Raw genomic sequence first — 17,829 nt, forward strand, 5'->3', positions numbered from 1 at the left:
CTATCAACATTATGTTATAAAGGAAGCATATTGACTAAATAGGAGAGAACAATTACAATTCTTGTTTCTGTAACTAATTATGTGGTCATAGCTGGTATATATAACTATCTTCTGCTGCCCATTCTACATTCCCTTGACCTTGACAAATATTTCAGAAGATCTTACTTGGTTCTTTTCCTGTTGGGGTGACTCATGCCTTCATTCCTGAATGTTCTGGTCCACTTGTCTTCCTCTCTGGATTTAGTTCCCATTGACCTTAATAATGGCATGGCAATACTAGGAGCCCCCAGAAATCTCCTGCACTCCAAGTGTATTCTTTTTTTCACCCAATGTTAGTAATAGTCCAATTTCTACTTTGCCATCTCAATAAAGCACCTCTGCCAACACCGAAACTCTCCTTTCATCTTGTTTACTCAGAGGCATGAGGAGTCCAAAATGAGCAGGGGTAAGTTTTAGCTTCCAATTCAATAGAATCAGTGTTGTGCTTCTTGGATCAAGCTTTCCCCGCTCTGGAACTAAGACCTCTAAGCCAGCAGAGGATAAAGTTGGAACAGGAAGCAGAAATTTTGCTAGTGGGTGACTAAAGGTAATAATGAGTGGCGCCATTCCCACCTCCACCCCTTGATTCTGGTTTCATGGTTCCTGGCTATGAGGAGACACAGTACCATACAGTGGATGATGATTCAAAGCATATATAGCCTTTTGAAGACACTTGACCCATATTCAAAAAGCCATTCCACTGTTCTATCAATCTAGCTGCTTCTGGATGCTGAGGAACTTGATAAACCAGAGAATTCCATGAGCATGAGCCTATTGTCTCACTTGTTTGGCTGTGGAATGTTCCCTGATCTGAAGCAGTGCTATGTGGAATGCCATGATGATGGATAAGGCATTCTATAAGTCCATGGATGATGGTTCTGGCAGAAGTTCTAGGTGCATGAAAGGCAAATCAATACCTAGAACAAGTGCCTGTGTTAGTAAGGACAAAATGCTGACTCTTCCATGTTGGAGGAGTTTCAATATAGTTAACCTGCCACCAGGTCACAGGCTGATGGTTCCCATGAATAATGTCATGCTGGGGACTCAGTGTTGGTCTCTGATGCTGTTATATTGCATTCAGCAGTAGTTGTAACTAGATTAGCCTTGAAGAATGGAAGCCCATGTTGCTGAGTCCACGTGAAGATCATGGCCACTTTGTTCATGAGCCCATTAGGCAATAACAGGAGTGACTGAAGAAAAATGTTAACTGTTATCCAGAGAATGGGTCATCCTATCCACTTGACTATTAAAGTCCTCTTTTGCTGAGGTCATTTTGGTTACCATTGATATGGAACACAAATATCTTTACATCCTTTGCTGATATGGATATGTCTGTCCATATACCTCTTCCCCAAATATCTTTGTCACCAATTTTCCTTTCATGTCTCAAGTCCCTGGTCATCCAACCAGACCATTGGCTACAGGCCATGAATCAGTATACAGATGTACATCTGGCCATTTTTTTCCAGACAAAATGTATTACCAAATATACTACCTGGGGTTCTGATCACTGAGAAGATTTCCCTTTATCACTGTCCCTCAGGATGTTATAAATAGCACTCTATAAATTCAATGCAATTCCTATAAAAATAATAAAAAATTCTTCAAAGAAGAGAAAAAAAATTCTAAAAATCATACAGAAGCACAAAGGATCCAGAATATCCAAGTCAATGCTGGAAAAAAACATACTAGTGGAGGCATCATAATACCCAATTTCAGATGATGCCACAATATCAGAATAGCAAAAGAGCCATTGTAGTGGCACAATAATACACATATAGACAAATAAAATAGATGAAAAGACACATTAACAAACCCACAAATACACGACTATCTAGCTTTTGACAAAAGGACCAAAATATGCTGGAGAAAAGGCAGCATTTTTTTTTTTTTTTTTTGCACCAGGGATCAAACTCAGGACCTTGTACTTTTGTAGCAGGCAGTGGCACCACTGAGCTTGATCCCTGGCCCAAAAGATGGTTTCTAAAATATGTATTGCTAGGAAAACTGAATACCCATATGCAGAACATTGAAAGTAGATTCCTATCTCTCAGCTTGTCCTAAAGTCAAATCAAAATTGAAGACCTCAACATAAAACCAGAAACACTGAAACTTCTGAAGAAAACATAAAGGGGAAAAAACTTGAAGCCAAGGCTAAAGGCAGTGACTTCTTGAGTAGAACCATAATAGGACAGGAAATGTTACCAAGAATCAACAAATAGGGCTGCATAAAGGTAAAAGTTTTCTGTACAGCAAAGTAAGCAATCAACAGGACGAAGAGACAATTTACAGAATGATGAATTTGTGGATATTCTATAAGTCATAATTTTCTGGTTTAAATGGGAAAAATCTGTTTTTATTAGTGAATCACATTTATTAACCTTTGTATTGACTTTTTATAGTGATGAAATATATACATCATAAAACATCATTTTAACCATTTCATATGTAGCATTCAGTCTCATTTTTACCTTCATAATATTGTATAATTGCAATCATTATTTTTAAATGTTTCAGTACTTGAAATAAAAATCTTTATATTCACTAAGCAATAACTCCCCTCTTTGTAACTTCTACTGGATGCATAAAAAACATATAGCTGAGTAGCTCTCCATTATGATAAACTAGAGACATTTATAGCTAAATGGATGCATATCAAGGCCATACTCAAGTGAAATAAATAGGACACACAAGTGTAAACACTGAATTGTCTCTCTGGTGTGAGAAACTGGAAGTGTAAATGAGGATCAAAATGTGTAATAGATAATGTTAAATAGGAATCAAAGTTTCAAAGGGGAAGGGGAAGTAGGGGAATAGGGGAAAGGATTGTCCTAAAACAATTTGAAATGTTTACTTTTTATGGTCATTTTACCTTAAGGAGAAGCAAGTAGCTACATGGTGCCAGCTATCCTGAAGGTGGATGAAGGCACACCGTGTTTTTAGGATCATGCTTTCCTATTAGATGACACTCTACAGTGATATTCACAGCATTTTTAATCTGATTTTGTAAAGACACTCACAAAAGAGAACCTACTGAATTACTTTAGAAAGTGACAGGAACAATGGGATAAGTATGTTTGAAGCAAGAGGAAGTATTTTCAGGGGGATTAGTGACAAAGTGTCTCACTGTAATACATTTTTGAGTATGAATGCTGATTATATTTTTTATTACCTCTTGTAATCTCTTTTGCTTCTATGAATGTGCCTATTCTATCAATTTTTGCAAACAAAATTATATCATATTAGTCCTTTAATTAGCTTATTTTATTCAGTAGAATGCTTTCAAGGTTCTAAATAAATGAAGCATGAGTTCATTTCAGCTTTTGCTGTATGATATATTTTCTACGTTATAGATGTTAATTTTCAATTTTGTATCATAATTTTTGAATAAATTATCAGCATTTAACATGTTCTTAATATTTACATTTATACACCAAAATCTCTGTGATATGAACTCTTATACTATTTTTCCTGAAGTCATTTTCTAATCACAGAACCACTCATCTTTACAAAGCAAGCACATATTATTAAATGCTACTGACAATGGTAGTTGTTAGCCTCACTAGGTGATGGTGAGATAACTAGAAAGTTGATGATCTACACTGCCTCTAATTTCCCAGGAAGCTTGAGATCCAGTTGTCTACACAGTTCAATAGCTTGATAAGTGCTTTAATAAGCATTCCTTCCTCTTTTTTTGCACTTTTCCACTCTTATCAGTATTTACTGGTGTCACTAACTAGATAGCATACTTGCAGTTGAATTCTTATCTTGGGCTCTGTTGCTCTGGAAGCTCAATTCAAATAAGTGGCATAACTGATGCTAGAATAAAGTCTAAAGAAACAAATAAAGACTCTAGAAAATATTGTAGAATTAGAATTATTGGGAGGTAGAGTACTGATAAGCACTCATGCTGCATTTTTATAATAAGAATTTTATGAGTTACACAGAGAGATAAGTTCCAGATATATTTAGACACACTGATTTATAAAATAGCTCTAATAAGTTGTAAATATAAGAAACAGTGACATATTGTAGAATGAGTTCATTATATTGAAACATAGAAATTCTCACAACTAAACACACCTGGATAACCACTCAGTAGCCAGAATTCCACCTTTGCAGTATTTAAAGAGCTCCTTCACTTTCTTCATTACACACACAGATGCACAAAATCAGACAATATATCTAATGGTAAGAGTTATAATGTTATGAAAATATTTTTTTAGAGCCCTGGCAAATATCTATTATGTAGTAGGTAAGAAAGAAATGATATACTGAGATTTGTCAAGAACCAATCTTGGATATTGTGCTTAAACACCTTGAAATTTGGAGTATGATAAAACATGTAGGCTAACATCAGTGATAAACTTTCCTTTCTGAGAGGAAGTTAGTTGAAATACAGGAAATATAATCAGAACTGAATATTCTCAACTGACAACTGCATACCTGCTCAGATGTGGGGGTTTTTTCCCCTCTGTTGATCCATCACTGAAAAATATTAATCATGTAATGAGTATAGTTGAGGGGACACTGGCAATGCCATCAAAAAAATGTTATGCTGACAAATCAAAACTATCTTATCTGAATTAGAATGCATTTCGAAAGTTCTCCCTTCAAGTGTCATGTGTGAAATCTCTATTTGGTAATGCAATGAATTCTCATGGGATATGCATATATTATAACCAAGTGGAAAGGATACTATAGTTTATGATGAGCAGCTTGCATCAGATGTTAGGCTTGTATCCTTACACTCACACTATACAAAGGTCCGGCAGACTAGGAGTAGTTTCTCACAAAATGCTTATTAAAAGTAAAGATTTATTTTAAAATACTGGTGAAGTCCATAGTGATTTCCCTTTTATGGTTTGATAGACATCACATACAGCATTCTGATATTTCAGTTACAAATGATCTTGCTGGGTTATTAAGCTCCAGTGGCAGAAATGTTTAGATTATAGGCTGGACAAGTTGGAATACTTTAATCTTTTCTATACCATGTAGTAAATGGATCTGAGACATGTATCTATCTTGAATTTTATACTTTCAATAAATTTCACAAGTGACTAGGAAAGAGAGCCAATGTGAATTTCATTTTGAAAGGATGAGTCCTCAGACCATAGCCTACAAGAACTTCAGAAGCTTTACTGGGTTTAATTTTACTTGGAAGTGTAGTCCTTCACTATATTTTTCATAATTCCTATTTCTTCATATATAGTACCTATTTTTTCCTACTTTTGAGTTTTTGCCAGTATAATGTTCTTTACGATGATAAGATGATTAATAGTCCTACCAAATAATTTGGTACAAAGCCAAATGGTTGTAAATAATGTGATGTAAATAATAGTAATAATAATTGTGTGTACTACTGCCTTGCTCAAGTGGTCAGGTGAAGTTTTTGTATTCTCTGAGTGAATTAGAGAAAAATGATTTTTCAGTTAAATCAATAACTTTTTAATATATGCCATGGCCTGCCTCCACAGCAATGAAGAGTTCCTGTCAAAACATAGATTCTTTAAGCTAAGAAGTCTTTGTGTGTGCATACACGTGCATGTATGTGTATGTATGTCTTTGTAAATGTCTAAAAGTATCTATCCAAAGCAATGAGCATATATTGATTTAGCTATATGTACCTCAAAACATCATATTGTCTGTCTACCATAAATACAAACAAGTTTTACTTTCAAAATTTAAAAATCAACTTAAAAACTTAAAATGATTTCAAAGAAGAATATTACATTTACTATACAACCTCTGATATCTTTTATGACACATACACACACATAAACATGATTATTTAGCTTTTGTTATCCAAATATAAAATATACCTACTAAAAATAACCTGCATAAATATAGGCTTATGTCTCACATATACCTAGCTATTTTAGCATTTCTACAACACATTTGTGTTAACATTAAATGATCTGGGCTGTCCCTTATCAAAACTCATGAGAGAGATTTCAACTACTCCATGAGTATCATGTAAAGGGTATGTATTTTGCAAAACACATATTTAACTGAATGAAATTTGAGTAGAAAACAGCTGAAAAGTTAGATATTGTAATTTCTCACATTTCCCTGTAACAGATATTCTAATGCCATTCTAAGTAGTAAACCACTTTCTGTATTAGCAATTCAAATATGTCCCAAAATGTGAAATATTTATGTATTGTCTGTACATTATTAAAAAAATTCCCTCCACATTTTGCTCATACACTTTTCAGTGCCATTTAAACCACATTTTAAGGGGCAAAATGTACTCTAGCTAAAAGTAGGCATCAAAATATTAAGTATCAATATTTTCAGGTATACTGATGTTCACAAAATTAATATGATTATTACCAAATACTTTATAATTCCACAACTATCCCAATAGTTGAAGATATTCATGAATAGATTTATATTCTAATGTTCCACTTGATTTCTTCTTTGTGCACACTTCTTTAGTTCTATTTCCAATTAATTGATATTTATGTTCCTCATGGAAGTTTTGCTTTCATACCTAGTCACCTGTCATGATAATCCTAAAGGACCAATGGGATTTTGATCAATTTTTAGGCCAGTGGGCAAATACAGACCATTGTCTATCCCTATAATAATTTGTAGATCAGAAGATGTGGTAAAGATTACAGGGATTATAGATTCTATGCATTGAACAATATTAAAAATATTTTGAAATTTTATCTAAATTATAGTAAATAATAGTAGAAATGACATGCTGGGAAAAGTATCTCCAAAGTAAACTAATTTTTATATTATTTCCAGGATTGTCCATGATACATTGCTTATACTATATCTGCTATTGCATCACAGGAGATTTCTCAAGCACTTGTTATAACTAAGTACACTGTTTATTTCAGAAAATGAGAACAGTCTCTTTTACTGTAGATTGGAGTAATCAGTTGCAATATTATTCATTTGTGTGGTTATATTACATGGAAGGTGAATAAAACAAAGCAATTGAAAATAGATAAATATTTGAACTGATGTTTTCAATAATGTGTAATCTCTTAAAGTGCTTACACTAACCTTAATGTGGTTGACATATTGATGAGCTCAAATATTTTAATATTGTAGTTAATTTAATTCTTAAAGCACTCAATAATCCAAAAAGCTTATATTCTTCGACCTTTTTGTCATATTTCCAATTCTATTATGTAAAGAATCACAATGGCATGTTTTCCTACCAAGTAGGACTGCACTACTTTGCAGGAAAATAATCAGAAAGGGGTCACCACTGCTGTTGTTTTTGCTATTGGCATGCATTGGCAGAATTAAGGGTGTTCAGTATTCAAATATGAATATTCTGTACCAATTTTGCAGCTTTTTAGTGGAATATCTTTTTTATTTCTTAATATCTACCAACTTGTTCTATATAAACATTCAAATACAAATATGTACTATTCACAAACTAATTCTAATATAAGGTTATTCATGGAAAGTCTTAACCAAGTAAAGATGTACTTACTTCTCCAGCTAAGAACATCATCAGTCATGATACAATTTGGTCGTACAAAATCTTCCCTTTTGTCAATTTTTGCTTAAAGTGTCATATTTAGTAACTTTCCATGGATATGAAAATGCCAATTGCTAATAGTATAGCAATAGATAATATTTTTAACCAAGTTGGGAGGGCTTAGCCCAAAATCTTTGCAAATGTTTTAGTGATTCTATTTTTTTTCCTCTCAAGACTCTGCAAGTCTTGTTCCAGATAGGCTAAACAGCTTGATACTGCTCCATGATTTATTAGGGCTCTGCTCATCTTTAAACAAATATTTTACTTTACCAATTTTTGTTTGTATCATTCTTATTGACCAGTGTTCAAATTCACCAATGAATTGTGTTACATCATCCAATCAACCATTTCTTCCCTTCTGATGAGTTTTTTAAAAAATTTCAGATAATGAATTTTTCACAGTAAAGGTTTTATTTAATCTTAATATAATTTTAGTTTTGTTCTTATAATACATATCTTTATACTCATCATTTTACTGGCACATACTTTAAAACATATGACTGTAAAATATTAAACTTTGTGCTTTCAGTAACATTATCACATAGTTGATTTTATGATTAATATATTACAAATTCCCTAGGTCTCTATATTATATTTTCACTTAAAACTATTGATTTTTCTGCAGTCAGATTTTAAACTATGAGTGAGTATCTCTTTTCTATTGGGCTTTTGTTTTACACTTTATTAAGTAGTATTGTAGTTTTTCCTTTACCTTAAGTAATTCCTTAACACAGGCCTACAAGTGGCAAATCTGGGGTTTAAGTGAAATGTCAAAGGTATTTACCTAGCTCTGCTCTCCATCATGACTTTGTAAGTTTTGTTTATCTCTTTCAGCCTTCAGGAAATGTTTTCTGCTATGTAACCTCAATCCTTAGCCTAGCATAGTGCAGTACTCCATAAATGGGCATTTTCACAAAGACCAAGGTTTGAAGACAATTTATCCACAGGTTTTCTTGGCACTGTATTTTGTTGTTCTCTTTGTTCTGTGATGTTACTTTCAATTTCCAGCTATTCAGGCATCATTGAATTTTGATTTCTAATTCTTCAACCCAACAAAACTACTGTTTTCTGCTTTAGATGTATTTCTTATTTGTAATACAGAGCAGTATTTTTTTTCTGAGGGAAAAGTAAGAAATAAACAATTTCTCCCAACATGGTTCAGTTTTGAAACACTTATTGGTACTCATCTTCTTTCTTTATGAAAGACACTATTGATTGTAGCAAAATTAATAATAACTGATGAAAAACTAATTTCTTCAAAAATATGTTTTAATTATTCACCATGGCATAGCCAGCCGCCAAGGATAAAAAAAAAAAAAAAGAAAAAATAATATTAACTGTTCTTAAAAACTTTTCAAAGTTTAATTCAAATGACCCTGCTATAAAGATCTGGACACAGTGATTGTGGGTGGGGCATAGATATGCCCTTTAAATGAACACTCAACCCATTCCTATTCCTACGCAGGCTGTCTGGGTGCAATCTTCTGATGGACAGAAAAAATCTAGAAGATCTAATGAGACGACTGGGAATTCATATGAGTGGATGCAATTCCCAAATTTACTCAGGGAAAATTGATTTTTTCTTTCTGCCTGGGGCTTTCATAAAATTTTCAGCTCAAACCACATTGTCCAAAAAGACCTGTGGGGTTCCTGGCCCCACTATATGATTGCGATGATCTTAGCTCTTTTTCTCTGGGAGGCACTGCAATCATTCACTGTGACCTAAATGTGTACAGCTCGGTTTCAGGATTAAGTGAGTGACTTTAAACCAAGGGCTGTCTGACCAAACGACATTTTCTGGCGTAACTCAATCCTGTACTGTTTTTGAATTCACAGAATACTTTGTCCTGCTTTGAAACGTCACTGATATCTTATGCTGTTTCCTTCATCAAAGGCTTTCTCTCTAAGACACATAGTCAAGCACAGGTCATTTTAATAGAAGCAGTCAATCTTTTTTTTCAATTTTAGCTTTATTGAATCAATTCATTTGAGTGTTTTTGCTCATTCAGAGCAGTCTGTTTCATCTTTCTAAATAAATGATTGGATTTTTTTTGTTTACCTAAATGACTATCAATAAATTAACCTACCTATCTGCCTGTGACCTAAATGTACATCTGCATATGTATTCGGGAATATATGTATCTTTTAATCTTGGTTAATGTGTTTGCTATATCACATCCTCTCAGTGTATATGTATCATATAATCTGGTAGAATTTATAACTATGTAGACTAATTAGAGACAAAGAGAGAATTTTACTATTCTGACTCTTTACATATTATGTGCATGTTCTTCAAATTCTGACTATTGTAACTGCATGTTCTTTTTTTATCTGAAAATCTTCTAATTTGGATAAAATTTTTCTTGATTTCAGAATGATCTGAAAAGTTTGTAATAATGCATAAATGAATGAATAACAATAGAACTAGAAAGCAAAAATTAATTGAGTAAGGCAGAATCTTGTATTATGTAACTCTCCTTTTTAAAGAAATAATTTGTATATAATTTTTGTCTTTATAGTAATCTCTGACACTGTTGAATTAATTAGGTCTTAAGGTTTTAGATGATTTGTAGAGTGAAAATAGTCCCATTTAGGAGAGTATTCTTTGCCAAAATACAAAAAAATTTTGATTTACTCAACAGAAATATATAAATCATTATACATTAGAGGAAGAAGACACTAGTATATATGTGAAAAGGCTTAAAAGTTTGCTCAAAATACTACATTCATAGAATTACTTATTTATTCAAACAGAAACATTTTCTAAAGATATTATTTATGTCTACATTTTCAATGGGCAACACATATCCCTATTTATTCAACAGCCATTCTGTTCTAAGTGATTGGAATCAAACATAGATCCTTACAGGGAACTTCTGTTTTTGTTTTTTGGAAGTAATCACAAACAATAAGCAAAATAAATAAGCAAAAATTCTTATGACATGGCAGAAGGAGAAATTCAGTATGAAAAAAAGCAGACTAAATCAAGTTAAAATCATGTGTGGGGGTAGTGGAATTCAATTAGAGGAAAGCATAAAAATAGTGAGGAATTAGATTGTGAACAGTCTGAGGAAAAGTGATCAATAAATAAAGTAGAGGCATCTGCAGCTGAACACACAAAAGTATAGGAGCAGCTTATAAAAGAGCAAGAGAATCACCATAACTTGAGTAAAGTGAGTGAACAATAGAAAAACCAGAGTGGTTACCTCTGTACTATTTAGGTTGTATTTCATCATAAGAACTTTAGGCAGTCACAAGAAGTTCACCATGTCTGTATGAAATGAGAAAAAAAGAGAGAAAATAAGGGAAAAAATGGAAACAAAATCTATGTAAATAGGACAGGGTGGAGGGGATGAAGGGCGCACAGGTAATGGAGGAAAAAAAATAAGAACGAAGATACATCATGTACAGGTACACGCACCCAATGATAAATGTAAATGTATTGTATATCTAAAATGTATCAAGAAAAGAATTTAAAAAAACCTACAGCAGTCTTATAGATTACTCTTCCTTGTATATACAATATTAATCTTACAAAATGACTACTATTAAATAACAGTGTTAAATTGTTTTGTAAAAATAATATTGTAACACAAACTGAAATTTGAAATATTTTGTAATATTACTCTAAGGAATTTCATAAAAATAAAATGAAAGCAACTTTTCAAACAGAAACAGCTAATTAGTAATTCAATTTGAAATATTTTAAAGAAAAAGGTATTTACAGAGGAAATTACATTAATCAGGAAGTTAGGGATGGATGCTAAAATCTTTAAAATCTTTTTACATTAAGAATTTGACCATATATTTTGTATATCATTGATATTTTTACAAGTCTCTATTTTAATATTATTTCCAATAGTCATGGCTTTGGGTAATTATCAATTGATTCTTATTCAGTGGAATACTTTTATTCTTTTACTTTTTAAAAATAATTTGTAATGAGTATTCACATATATTATATAAAACTACTTCTTACAACCTTAATGCACAAACCAATGACATTTACAATTTTTAGCAGTGAGGGATTACTTCCCTTCTAATACTGATAGTTGTACATCAAATTCTACAGTTGTATTTTAATTCTCTTCATGGTAAACAGATATATTTATTACATCAAGTCTCAGTCATGATTAATGTGATATTACATTTTAATATAAACATAAATTTACACCAATTCTTATTGCTTTTATGGCCACATGTAATAGAGTGAAATTAGGTATGTTAAAACTGTACATCAGTGAAAAAATAAACATCCTAGAAATGTATAAAATATTGTGATTTCTGATATACTACAAATAGGTTAAAATGTATATCTAGTAGCATATGTATAGGACTCTAGTTTGTTAATTTAAATGTAAATATTTATGGATATATATTTCATAGATTAAAAGAGATAAAGAGTATTACATAAAATAAATTTTATAAACTTCATGGAGTATTTTACATTATTTCAAGCAATAAAGATAGAAAATTAGGATTTAAAATAACAAACAAAAAAAGAAAATATATGATAGATAATCTCATATGTTAGTTATTAATTGATATTTCATAAAATGCTGCAAACTAAAATGTGATATCATAAAAAATTCTATATGTTCATCTGTCACTAACTTTTCATGCCATTGATGCAAAGAAGATACATACAAACACAAAAGTACTGTTTTAGAGTGATTTGATACAGAAATTAATTTTTGTTTTTTACTAAGAAAAATGTCTAAAAGTTAATAATGTAAAAATTAATAAATGCTTTATATTTTATTTGAAAATTGCTACAGTTTTTTTGTTTTTGGTATAATTAGTTCTGCTAATTTCATGTAGCTAGAAATATAATTATGTCCAGAAAAAAATTCAGGCACTTTTAAAATTGTACTTTTTTATTATGGTCACACTAATTTTTATATTTCATTAAATTGTCTTTCAAGACTTAAAGGAATTATAACAATGACAAATATTTGTTTAAAAATATATTTAACACAAAACTTTGGCAGTATATTTCTGTAATAAACACTGACATATCAAATTATTAGACAATGATCTTGTGAACATAAAAATTCCTTGAAATTAGAAGTCAAAAAAGAGGGAAAAAGATTATGGAGATATCAATAGTGAAAGGGCAGCACATATTATGCTGAGTTCCTTTGAGTCCTTACCAAATTATAAGATTATGACAGTTAACAATATTCATTTGGTGCAAATGTATTTATGTAGCTATTTAAATCATTCATTTATTGGATTTCATTTGAGAAAAGCCCATTGGAATGTTATATAAAATTATGAAAGTGGAATGCATAGCTGACACTCATTACTATTAAATTTTTAATGTAGAAATAGGTAAGTTATTACTAAAGAGCTGCTCAGAGTCACCACACTTAATTCAGTCTTCTGTTTTTCTCACATATTTCTGATATACTCTTTTTAAAAGAAGGGTAATTTATAGTTCCCATTTATTAATGCTGAGATATAATTTATGTACACAAAAGTGAAACATCTATTATATAGCTCAAAGTTGCTTACAAATATAGTAACTTTTGTAACCATTATGTAGTTCAATATATAAACATAGAGTAAGTGAATGTATAATATTCTTTATAAATTAATATTTTTCCTAGAGATAACTGCTATTCTAATATCTATCACCATTCAATAATATTTGCCAATTCTTGAGTGTTATGTAAATCAAGTTAGATGCTATGTTAATCTCTTATGTAAAGTATATTATTATATAGAACTCCTATTTTTGACAATCGTTTTACCTCTAAGCTTCATTATTTTGCTGTATTAGAAATGCACTACAACTTATAATCCATTCTAAGACTGAGGAATCTTTCAGTTGTTTTTTTAAAGATTGAGGCTATTATAAATAAAACATATTAATATCTTGGCACATGTGTTGTTTGTTTCGTGGACATTGGTACCGATTTGTTTATCTGGGGTATATACACACTATTTGAAGTGTTCATTTCATGTTAGACCTATGTCAAGCAATTTTCTAAATTAAATTTTCACAGGCAATGTAGAGGAGAACCAAATACAGTCATGTCAACATTTTGCAAACTCAGTGTATTTTATTGTGTCTATTCTGGTAGTTTTTCAATGGTATCGCATAGTGCTTCTAATTTACATTGCTTTTATGAATGATCATTTCATAATTAGGCAAATATTTATATTGGCATTTATAATCCTTTAAAAATATAGATGGTCTCTAATTTACAACAATTCAACTTACAATTTTTTAGCTTTGAGAAGATGAAAAGTTATACACATTCAATAGAAACTGTGACTTGAAGGTTGAATTCTGGGGTAATGCATTTCCACTGTTAGGCAGCAGCTACCAATTGTAGCTTCCAGTGAACCACAAGGTAATGTTGGTAAGCAATGAATAAAGATTTTCACTGTACTGGGTTTCTATGCTATGAGGTTTGGCAAATGTAGTATATGAAATGATAGGCTTCAACTAATGATAGCTTTATCAGCACTCATTCCTTTGTAAGTGGTATAGCATCTCTAATATATTTGTATTCCTTTCTATTGGATTTTATGTCTATTTCCTTCTGATTTGTTTTATGTGGTTCATGCATTTTGGATAAAAGCATTTTGAAAAACATATCAATGTATAAAATTCATTTCAATAAATTTTCTAATATGAAAATGTAATTCTTTTGCCAATTCCATTGATATGCTTCCTATTGATCTGAATTTAGGGATGATGTATTTTGTACAAAATAATATACTATTTTACATGAAAATATGGATACTGTAGTATGGCTAATTTACAAATATGCAAATATTCATTCAGGTACTAGCTTGATAAAGTATAATTAAATATATTATACAAAAATATATAAATGTTCAAATATTTCATTATATCAGAACATTAATGCATAAATATGCATCACTGTGTTCCTTCTGGAATTTTTAGTTATATGTAAACTTATATGTTTAATCAATACCAGAAGTAGTGATAATATAAAGACATTATATCTTAAACATAAATGGATAGATACACCAGGATATGGAGAAGTGGCATAGGGTAATAAATATTAGCAGCAAAATTTTCCTAAAATAAAGTTTGTTACATTTATAATCATTTTTCATTGGGCTTTAGATTATTACAAATTATTATTGTATTATTTAGTGCTCATACAATATTATTCATTACAGAATGGAAAATATTACATTAATATTAGTGCATTACAAACATTAAAATCTAAATGTTCTTAGTAAGAGCAGCAAATATACTACTATAAATTAGAAGTCATAATAGGCTTTCCAAATTTTAAAAAAGTTACAAAAACTAATTTGAACAAACAAATGTATGCACAAGAAGGAAAAAATTGCAATGAAAATTAGAAACTTTATAACTGAAAGGGAAGACTTTTTAAAAAACATGACTAGATTTTTTCCTGTTCCTTAAAAGTTCACAGTAAATTTGCAAATAAATGAAGTTTAGCTTTGGTGAAATTGTCAAGCTATTATAACAAAACAAAGTACAATGCACTAATAATGAAGGCAATCAATTAAAGCACTCCAAAGACACTGAAAGTGTTTCACAAAATGTGTGACTATTAATATCAATCATCAGTGTATTCAAAACTGAGATCATTAAATGAGGCTATAAATAATCAAAACTTTCATCTTCTAAATTTTTTAGGTACTGGAGAATAGTTGTGAACAAGTTGCTTTTGCCTCAAGGGACTGAAAAACTTAATGTAAAGGACAAAATTCTCACAAAAATAAGTAATCTTATTTTTTCCTTCTTCCTACTGCTAAGGTATATAAAAGTAGGTAGATTAAATTGATAGGGATTGCTTCTACTAGGTAGTCCAACTGGGATGTTCTGAGAAAGTCACAAATGAATACTTACAAAGAGGCTTGCAGGTGAATACCCAGGGAGAAGAAATGCACTAAGACGATGAAATTCAGGCTATTTTGACATATTGAACTACTAGTATGATGTAGTCATTTTAAATAGATGTAAGTAAAGGGTAGAGAGGCACCAGCATAGGTTATTAGTTAATATAGAACCTTAAATGTAATTAAATTTTTATAGGGAGGTTAAGAAGCAATTGAAAATTGTTTCAGTAATTTTTCAATCATTTTCTGTACTACATTTCATTGTTTATGATGACTATTTTCAGATCTATTTATTATGTTGTTCTGGTTACTTTATTTTGCTTTTTTCTGAGCTCTTTTGAGACAATAATTTAGCATGCTGATTTTAGACCTTTCATATTATTTAAGGTAAGCAAATGCTGCTATAAATTTCCCTCTCAGTACTGCTTTACCTGGATCACATGTTACAGTATATATTTTTTGTTTTCATTAACAGTCATGTATTTTAATTGCATTTGAGACTGACTCAACAATAATTTCAAAATATGATAACATGTATGCAGTTGATATTTTTGTGCTCTTCCTGTTATTCAATTTTTTTTCTATCATCAATATAAAAATATTGTGCTTGTAATTATTTTAAATTTATTGTTTGGTATTGTGATGCAGATTTAATTTATTTTTGGTCACTGTTTCAAGGATACTTGAAATAAATATGTATTTTGCTGTTTTGAGGTAGAATACCCAAATATATCAAGCAGATATCATTATTTCATAGTTTCAGGGGTTTTTTTTCTTAGTTGATTTTCTCCTTAGTAGCTCTATTACTAGTTGAAATGAGGATGTTGACACTTCTTCATCTAATTAAGGGTTGTAATAGTTCTCATCTCAGCTGAATTATAAAGATCTGTTATTTGCTGCTTACACATAGAGAATTGGTGTGTTTTATTGATGGGTTGGCATTTTTATTATTATATTATATCTATTTTTATCCCTAAGAAGTTAGTTCCTATGAAATGTATTTCATCTGATATTAACCTGTTTCTTTTTCTTTTTTTTTCATACCAGGGATCAAACACAGGACCTTGAGCTTGCCAGGCAGGTGCAGCACCACTGAGGTAAATCCTTGGCCCTCTAGTTTCTTTTTAATTAATTAATATACTATATCTTTTTCCATCTGTTCACTTTCAAGTTACCTATGTTTTCATGTTTAAATTGAGTCCTTAATAAACAGAGCATTGTTGGACCTTGTTTGTTTTAACATAATCAGTATTTGACTTTAAGTTAATGTATTAGACTAATACATTTGAAATAATTATTTATACATTATAGCTTACATCCTAATGCATGATTTTATAATTGCTGCATAATTGGGAATATAGTATTTTTTTGCTTGTCTGTTTCTATTTTCCTTTCTGTGAGTTACTAGAACAATTCTAGAATCCCATTTTAAATTATTTATGCTTTCAGCATGTCATTTTCTATAGATATCCGTGGTGCTTTTAGTGAAAGTTTGGGATTTTTTCCCTCTTTGTGACCCTCCTTTGGCACACAGTACATTTGTCCTCTGGTGTCCAGAAATTTCCCTGCTCAGGAGGTTGGGTTACATGCTAAGTTTCCTCATGTCCTGGATCTTTGTTGACCTTGAAGGGCCAGGGCCAAAATATTGGCTATCCTCATGGATCAGTTAACTTTCTAATTTTGGTCTTCAAAACTTTAGTTGTTGAACACTCAGAAGAAAAGATTAGTGACTTTAGAAGTGTAGTAGGAGCAGTGATCTTATTTGGACATTAAGCACCTTTGAAATATAAAATACAGTTAAAGGACTGTTATTTCTTACCAACCATGGTTGTTTTAGTAGTTGAATCCCTGCAGAATATTAACAGACAACAATTACATATTATATAAAGAAACTTGAGCTCAAGAGACACACATAATATTTTAGCATGACAAATCATGATGCCATTATCTTTGAAAAGCTTATATGTCCATCTGAGTAAGGAACAGATGTCCATCTGAGTAGGAACAGTCTTTTAGTCAGACACCTCCATCTGATCACAAGACATTAAATGACATAAAGAAAGCTTTTTATTTAATTTTATCCTTTAATAGGATGCCATCTAAAGAGAACATACATATTTGCCTATAAATGTACTTTAGAAGATTATAATGTATAGCTTCTGATTTTAGTGTGTGACATTATTTGGACTGTTTCATGTCTGAGCATTGCTAAGTGTGGTGACACATAACATATCTCTATCAGTGCTTAAGGAAAGCTATTATTTGATTGGTTATCTCATGCTAGCTTAATATGTACCTCTTATTACAAGTAACTGGAGCACAAGAGAAAGGCAGATGCCTGAGTCAAAAAAGACAATTACCATAAACAATATCCTAGAAGACTTGTACACTTGGAAGGCATGAATGCATACACCATGAAA

This window comes from Heterocephalus glaber, unplaced genomic scaffold, assembly GCF_053883595.1.
Source record: "Heterocephalus glaber isolate CG9 unplaced genomic scaffold, H.glaber_assembly_v1.0 deba00001666, whole genome shotgun sequence".
In the NCBI taxonomy this organism is placed as follows: domain Eukaryota; kingdom Metazoa; phylum Chordata; class Mammalia; order Rodentia; family Bathyergidae; genus Heterocephalus; species Heterocephalus glaber.